Below are 8,330 nucleotides of genomic sequence, written 5' to 3' on the forward strand. Positions count from 1 at the left end.
ACTTACAGAGTCAGAATATGACCTGACACCCTGTGAGTCAGTGTTGGTAGCACTCCTGTTAAATGGTGGCTGCAGTGCTCCTGCAGGGACAGGTGTGGTTCTGTTGGAGCAGTGATCCTGTAGAAGGGTGGAGTTTTCCTTTGAAGGCCCAGTTGTGGTGCCGATTGGCCTGGTCTTTCTCTGGGATCTAGTGGAGCTGAAAGCTGCTCTTCTGGGAATCTTGTGGGAGAAGGCTGACTCTGTTGTTCACATTCTCAGATTATATCCAGGTAGGAATGCTTGGCTCCTCCCTCTGGGCAGAGCTTCTCACAATGGGATGATGGAATTTTTATCAGTGACACTCAATGGCCCATTAACAGAAGATATCTCCCTGGAGGGAGGATTCATGTGGAAGAGATAAAGTAAACTGCTCAATTAACAGATGATAATGGCCCCAACTTTAACAGAGGGTAATTGAATACACACCCAGCTAAACCTGAGACACTGTTCCAGCCTTGGAAAGCAGGATTTGGTACCAGGATTCTTTAGGGAATGCAACCCTGATTGAAGGCAGAGATAGAATCTCCAGAGCCTGCAGCCAGAAATGGACAGTTGTGTGATATACATTTCAACATCTTCTCTTTTGGAATTATTTACTAATGATTATTTGCTTTGCCTACCTAATATTTTTGTAATTTTTTGCAAATTTGCATTATCTAAATTACACTGTTCCTTAAGTTAAGTTGGTGTCTGTGTCTTTGGTGCGGGCCCTGCCCACTGGCGAAACAGGGCCCAATCCTGCCTAAGTGTTACCTGGGGAGACAAAACCCTCACTGCAAATGTGCCCCCTTCCTCCTTGTTCCCCACACTTCATGCACTGATCATGATGTCCTATGGTCTGGGGTATCCCTGGGGTCAGCTGGGATCTCCTGTCCTGGCTGTGTCCCCTCCCAACCTCCCCCACACCCTCAGCCCCTCCCCAGCGTGGCCGAATGAGGGGCAGGACAGGCCTTGGCTCAGTGTGAGCTCAGCAAGAACAAAACCATCTCTGCATGCTCAGCCCTGTGCTCAGCCCCCGGGCCCGGCATTTCCTCCACTGCCACCCCGGACCCCCCTTTCCCACCCCTCTGCCCCACGGCCGCCGCAGCACCGGCTGAAAATAGAAGCAATTCTGTGGCAGTTCCAAGTTTCCTTGGTTCCTGCACAGCTCCAGCTCAGCTGCTGGCAGGTTCTAATTAAAGAAAAGTGCAAATTCGGCCAATTACAGATATTATTAAAAGGAAGTGGAAGCTCTGTGTAGCTGTCACAAAGGTGACAGGGATGAAGAGAATAATGATTCTCACATTTGGAAAAAACCCAAGCCTGGGAATCCAGTAGTTATTTGGGAATCTAGCTACTTGAGCTGGGCTTCTTGTGGGACTTTTAGCAGCCTTGCGTTCCTCACCATGTGGTGAATGAACCTTGTCAGTCTTGCTGGTATCATTTGCTCCATTTCCTCCAGTGATTTTAAGAAACTTTTCAAGGAGGGACAACAAAGTATTTTCTTTACACTCCAGTCCCACAACAGCCATTTTCCTCATCAGTTCTCCCACAGGGCGCTCAGACGGAGCTGCATCCATGTTTCCAAGAGTTCCTTCAGAGAGACCCACAACCTCCTCAGAGGAAGGAACCATGATGATGTTCAAAGGCAACTGGGGTCAAAGAACAGTGCCCTGAACTCACTGTGCCAAAATAATTTTGCAATCTGGTTAAGAAAATATTAGAGAGATGCCATTTGCCCTGGAGCAGGGCAAGTGTGACATTGTCCCCTGTGTGTGTGGCCTTCCCGGGGTGGGAGTTTTCCACCTGAGACAGTTTGGGTAAGGGGGGTGGTGTTCACCCCCTGAGCAGGGATTCCCCCACTGTTTCAGGTTGCAGTGTAAGATGGAACCCAATGCATGTTTTCAATCCCCATCTTCATCAACTGCTATAAACAGGTGGGGCAGTGTTCTTTATCTCTTCCATGACTCAGCCCTGATAACGCCCTCCAGGGGAGAGATCTTCTGTGAATGGGCCATTGAGTGTCACTGCAGGACTGATAAAATTCCATCCTCCCATTGTGGGATGCTCCGCCCAGGGGGAGGATCCAAGCATTCCTATCGGGATATAAACTGAGACTTTCAACACCAGGAGCAGCTTGCCTACTGGATTCCCAGAGGACAAGAGCTCCAGAACCACCACTGGACCTCCAGAGGAAGACCAGACACTTCTGCAGGATCACTGCCTCGACAGAATCACGTTCATCTCTCTCACAGGACTGCAGCCACCATTTAATGGGACTGCAGCCACCACCCTGACCAGCAACAGGGTGTCAGGTTATATCCTGACTCTGTCAGTTTAAGGCAGTGTTTCTGTATCATTGCCTTGATCTTCATTTTCTTATTAAACTCTAATTCTTATTTAGACTCTCCCCTAGATTTCCCTTAAATCCTGTAAAAAGACGATGTGTGCACCCTTTGTTTGGTTCCCAGAACAGGATTTCCCATCCCCAAACCTTGACTGGATGGAGGAGGAGGCTGTGAGGAAGAGGAAGGAGCCCTGGGATACCCAGGCAGGTGAGGAGGAAGTCAGTGCCCCTTTCCCCCCTCTCCTGCTCCATCTCCCAGCCCAGCACGGCCCCCAGCTGCAGGACAACCCTGCTGCCAACCCTGTCCTGCCGGGGATGCACTGGGGGGATCTCCTTCCCCTTCCCTCTGGCACAGAGGCAAATCCCATCCTCTCCTTGGCCTTCCTCCCCCAGGGAAGAAGCTGAGGATGGAGACCAGGGAGGACAAATCCCCACAGCAGAACCATGTGGAAGAGGCCATTTTAAATGGCTCCACGCTGCAGAATTCCAACGTGGAGGAAAAGCCCCAGAGATTACACAGAAGGAGGGGCTCAAAACGCAGCCCAGGGTGCTCTGAGGAGAAAAGACCCACCCTGAGCCAGGAAGGTGGACAGAGCTTCAGCCAGAGCTCGGAGTTGGTAGTCCATGAGCAGCTTCATGATGGGGAGAAGCCCCACAAGTGCTTGGAGTGTGGGAAGAGCTTCAGGAAGAGCAGCACCGTGATCAGCCACCAGATGATCCACACTGGGGAATGGCCCTACGAGTGTGAGGAGTGTGGGAAGGGCTTCAGCTGCAGCTCTGCCCTCATCATCCACCAACGCATCCACACTGGGGAGAGGCCTTACGAGTGTCCTGAGTGCCAGAAGAGGTTTCACACCAGCTCCAGTCGCCTCCAGCACCAGCAGATTCACACTGATGAGAGGCCCTTCTGCTACCCTTACTGTGGGATGGGCTTCAAGCGCAACTCCCACCTCATCAGGCACCAGCGGATCCACACTGGGGAGAAGCTCTACGAGTGTGGGGAATGTGGGATGAGCTTCAGCCAGAACTCTAACCTGATCTCCCACCAGAAGACCCACACCAGGGAACGACCTTATGAATGTGGGGAATGTATGAAGAGCTTTAGGCAGAAGTCTCTCTTGATCTGCCACCAGAGGATCCACACTGGGGAAAGGCCATACAACTGTGGGGAATGTGGGATGACCTTTAGTACGAAGACCCAAATGATCATCCACCAAATAATCCACACAGGGGAGCGGCCCTACAAGTGCCTCGAGTGTGGGAAGAGGTTTCACACCAGCTCTCAGCTCCTCCAGCACCAGCGGATTCACATGGATGAGAGGCCCTTCCTCTACCCCGACTGCGGGAAGGGCTTCAAGCACAACTCCACCCTCGTCACCCACCAGCGCATCCACACTGGGGAGAGGCCCTACGAGTGTCCCCAGTGTGGGAAGACTTCACCAGCAGCTCTCACTTGACCAGACACCAATGGAGACATCAGTAAAAGAAGCCCTGCACATGCCCCAGCTGCAGGAAGAGCTTCTTGCACTGCTCCAGCTTCAGCCCCCATTGGAGACCCCACGTTGGTCAGGGCCCTGGTGATCCATGTTCCCTGTGATCCATGCTGGGAAGACACCTCTCCCTTTTCCTGCCCCTGCCAATGACATGATGTGGGATTGGAGAACATGAGGGTCTGGCCATGGCTGTGTCATTACATTCACCCCCACCTCAGGTCATTGCCAGGGGCAGGAAAGGGACTCTCTCTCTCCCTGAGGAGAAGGGTGTCCTTTCCAGACAGGAGGAAATAAATTGCCAGGAAGAACTAGTTGTTGATGTTGTAGTTTTCTATGTAAAAATTTTACTTATCCCTTCTGTTATCAATATTGTTTCTGTTCCTGTTTGTTCCTTATCTCATTGCTGTTCCCAATAAAATGTTTTTCTCCCAGCCCAGGATCTTTGCCTTTTGTGCTTTCCATGGGAGGCGGGAGGGCAGCGAGGGCAGCGCGGTTTTAGCGGGAGCAGGAAATTGGGGAATCCCATTGCTGAAGCCCGGCCCGTGGAAAGCGAGCATCCCAGCTGGTGCCAGCCCTGGTGGCCATGGCAGCAGCCTTGGGAGCGGGTCCCTGGCTGGGGCTGTGGGAACCTCTTCCCTCTGGTGCCCAGGGACAGGAGTGGAGGGAGCGGCTGCAGCTGAGTCGGGGCAGGCTCAGGTTGGATGTCAGGAAAAGGTTTTTGCCCAGAGGCTGCTGGGGCCCTGGCCAGGCTCCCCAGGGAAGGGTCCCAGCTCCAGGGCTCTCTGAGCTGCAGCAGCGTTTGGCCAGCGCTGCCAGGCCCAGGCTGGCATTGTTGGGGTGTCCTGTGCAGGGCCAGAAGTTGGACTGGAGGATCCTGAGGGGTCCGTCCCAGCTCAGCCAATTCTGGGGATTGGCTCTGGGATCCCATCAGCCTGGGGATGGGGCTGCCAATGGTTGCCATGGCAACGGGCTCTGGCTGCAGGCCTGAGCTGGTGTCCATGGCAACCACCCCTGACATGAGTTGTCCATGGAGCTGCCAAGGGACTGAGCATAGCAACAGGGGGCTGGTGATGGTTTCCATAGAAACTGCCCATAGCAACAGGGGGCTGGTGATGGTTGCCATGGAAACTGCCCATAGCAACAGGGGGCTGGGGATGGTTGCCATGGAAACTGACCATAGCAACAGGGGTTTGGTGATGGTTTCCATGGAAACTGACCATAGCAACAGGGGGCTGGTGATGGTTGCCTGCTAAGGATCAGATTTGTCACAGTCACCCAGAGGGGTTCCATGGGGACTTTCCAAGAGTCTCCAGGCTGTTCCAGAGCTGGAATGTCACACGCAGAGACAGGGGCTCCATGGACACCTCCCAGGGCTTTCTGGGATGGTAAAGAGCCCTGTGGTCAGAGGCAGTCACAGCCATTCCATGGTGACATCCCAGGGCACCTTGGGCTGCAAAGGCACCCATCTGTCCCAGGCACTCACGGGGGCTCCACGGTGACATCCCAGGAGTCCCCAGGCTGCCAAAGGGCCGGGATGTCCCAGACACTCACAAGGGTTCCTGTCACGGGCACAGTGGGGCCTTCAGGCAAAGTTTATTAGAGAAGCTCCTGTTGGGTCACGAGGTGCAGAAACAATCCCCAATAGCCCCCAGAGATCCCCAAATGTCACTGTTGAATCAGTGTTCTGTGCCTTCCTTCCTATGGAAAACAACCATCCTTATCCTCCAGGTGTCCATGTCTGAAATTGGGATTCCACCTCCAAAATTCTGTATATCCAAAGGTTACTCCCAGGCACAATCTGCCAGTACCATCAAGTCTGGCTGGCCTTGGCCTCTGGTGACTGCCTCTGCAACACTGGGGCTGGGTTCTTTCCTTCCCATGGAGATCCCTGGGACACTGTGGGGACCTCATGGAACCAAGGGGATCCTTGTGGCACCACTGGAGCCCATGGAGCCACGGGGCCATGGTGACACAGCGGGGCTTCATGGAACCCAGAGACCATTATGGCTCTGTGGGGCCTGATGGAACCATGGAGACCATTGGGACCCTTCAGGGCCTGGTGTCACCAAGGGGGCATTATGACACCTCAGGCCCTCAGGGAAGAAGGGACCATTGGGACACTGTGGGGCCCAATGGAACTGAGGGAACATGGAACAGGTCTGGCTGGCTTGGCCTCCCAGGGGCCACCTGACAGGTCTGGTTGATGTTGTGATGTCAAGGGCTGCCTCTCATCAGCTCTCGGAAAACTGGGGCTCCGTGCTTTTCTTGCTATGGAAAAGAACCGTCCCCCTTTTCAGATGCCCATTGCCAAAATTGGAACTCTCCCTCAAACAATTCCTATATGCAAGGGTATCACTCAGAACAAAATCCTGCTTGCTCTGTCTGGCCTTGTCCTCTGGTGGCCACCTCTCATCTGCCCCTGAAACACTGGGGCTCTGTTCCTTCCTTCCAATGGAAAAGAACCAGCTTTCATGTCCAGGGACCATGGCCAAAATTAGAATTTGGCCTCTCAATTCTGTATGTCCAAGGACTGATCCCAGACAAAAGTAGACAGGACAGACAGGTAAGGCTGGCGCTGTCCTCTGGTGATTTTCTTAGACACTGAGCTGAATGTTTTCATTTGAAAACACCTTGGAGAGGGCACAGAGATCTCCCAAGGAGGGGTTTTGAAACCTCGGGCACATGACTGATACATATAGACAAAGGAGCTCTGTGCTCTGTGCAGTTGTGGTGGTTTTGCATCACAGAAGTGATGTCCTAGAAGAAGCTGCTAGCAGTTTTCTTCCATGTCTGACAAAAACCCAATCATTAATTAGCTTTGAGAACTGACAATCTGTTAAACCACTAAGGAAACTGTACACGCCTCTGTGAAGACACATGTTAAAGATGAGAAAGCCCAGGAGGGTCTCTTTCCCTTCTGGCTGGCACAGAGGTAACAAGGCTGACCCGGCCCCGTCTCAGCCAGGCCGGGCCGGGCGGCTCCTGCCGTGGGGCCGGGCCCCTTCCCAGGGACCCCGCCAGGCCCCATCGGCTGCCGGGCAGGGCAGGGGAGGCCGCGGGGCCGAGGCCGGGCCGGGCCATGGCTGCAGTTGGGAACATCTGGGCCCTGCTGAGCCCTGCCCCGCCGCCAGCCCGGGCCCAGCCAGGATCCGCCAGGCCCCAGGAGCAGCCCCGGGCCGCGCCGGCTCGGCCAAGATTCTGCCACCCTTGGGCTTCAGCCGCAAGCCCCGGGCAGGGGCAGGAGAAGCCATCGGCCCCCGGCCGTGCTGCTGCTGTGCTCTGGCCTGGCTGCTGAGATCCTGGCCCTGCCCCAGCGCGGCCCATCCTGACACAGCCCCAGCGCAGCCGCTGCAGAAACCTCCATCGTAAAACAGCTCCGGCTGCAAGCACCGAGCCCGGCCGGGGGCACAGAACCATCTGCAGGCCCCGGGTGAGATATGAACTCTTTCAGTGCTTCCATCCTCCCTCCAGTGAGAGAAAAGGACAAAGTGCAGGCACACAGAGGAGCAATATGAAGACACCGAGGTCAGTGAAGGGGAAGTTGAGTCCCAGATGGGAGGGATGAGGAGATGCCTTGATCTTGGGGCTGAAATCCTCTTGTAAAGCTATGGGGAAGGATGTAATTGATACATCAGACTCTCTTTTTCCTGATAACTCATTGAAAAGTATGGGGAGATGACTTGTTCAGCAAAGGCCTCCATGCTAAATTAAGCAAATGTTGAAGTAGCTGTGATCCCATGAGAAGTTTGTACAGAGAAAAAGAGAAGAGTGATGAGACCCTGTGCCCTCAGGGAGAGAAGAAGAAGATCTTTGTTTTCAGAGAGGAAGATGGTTTTAGAAATAGATGAAGAGAATCTTTGCTCTTGAACAGATCATCTTTAAACTCATACCCCATAAGTTGACATGGCCCATAAAAACATCTGTGGGAAAAGCTATGAAAAAATGGGAGGGACTTCACGATTGCAGATTTTCTGGGCAGCTGCTATTTGTGGGAATTGAGAGCCACGAGCAAACGTTTTTCTTATGGAGAAGTCTCCATAGCATGAAACAGAGACTCCTCTCCCTAAGTGAACTGAAGAAAGACTGTTCTAGATGGTGTAAACTGACTGAAAATTTCAGGTTTTGTCTCCTTACATTGTCAGTAAGAAAGAAAAGGTTGTAGGGAAAGGAGAAGTGTTCAGATCCTTATTACTCTTTCTTCTATTTACTGGTAATAAACTTTTCTATATACCCTTTTAAAATTTTGAGCCTAGTTTGCCTTTCTCCTAATCCTATCTCACAGCACGAAATGAGTAAATATATTCCAGTGAGTGCAATGGTAATTAGCCAACACCGATCCCACTGCACTAATAGATGCATTGGCTGAGAAATCTCAAATTAGCAAACCAAAATCACTACAGATACATTCCTGATAAACTGCATTAGAGCAGAGGGAAATCAAGGCAATGCCATGGTTTGTCAGGACTTGCTGC

This window comes from Agelaius phoeniceus, chromosome 7 (genome assembly GCF_051311805.1).
Source record: "Agelaius phoeniceus isolate bAgePho1 chromosome 7, bAgePho1.hap1, whole genome shotgun sequence".
NCBI classification, from domain to species: domain Eukaryota; kingdom Metazoa; phylum Chordata; class Aves; order Passeriformes; family Icteridae; genus Agelaius; species Agelaius phoeniceus.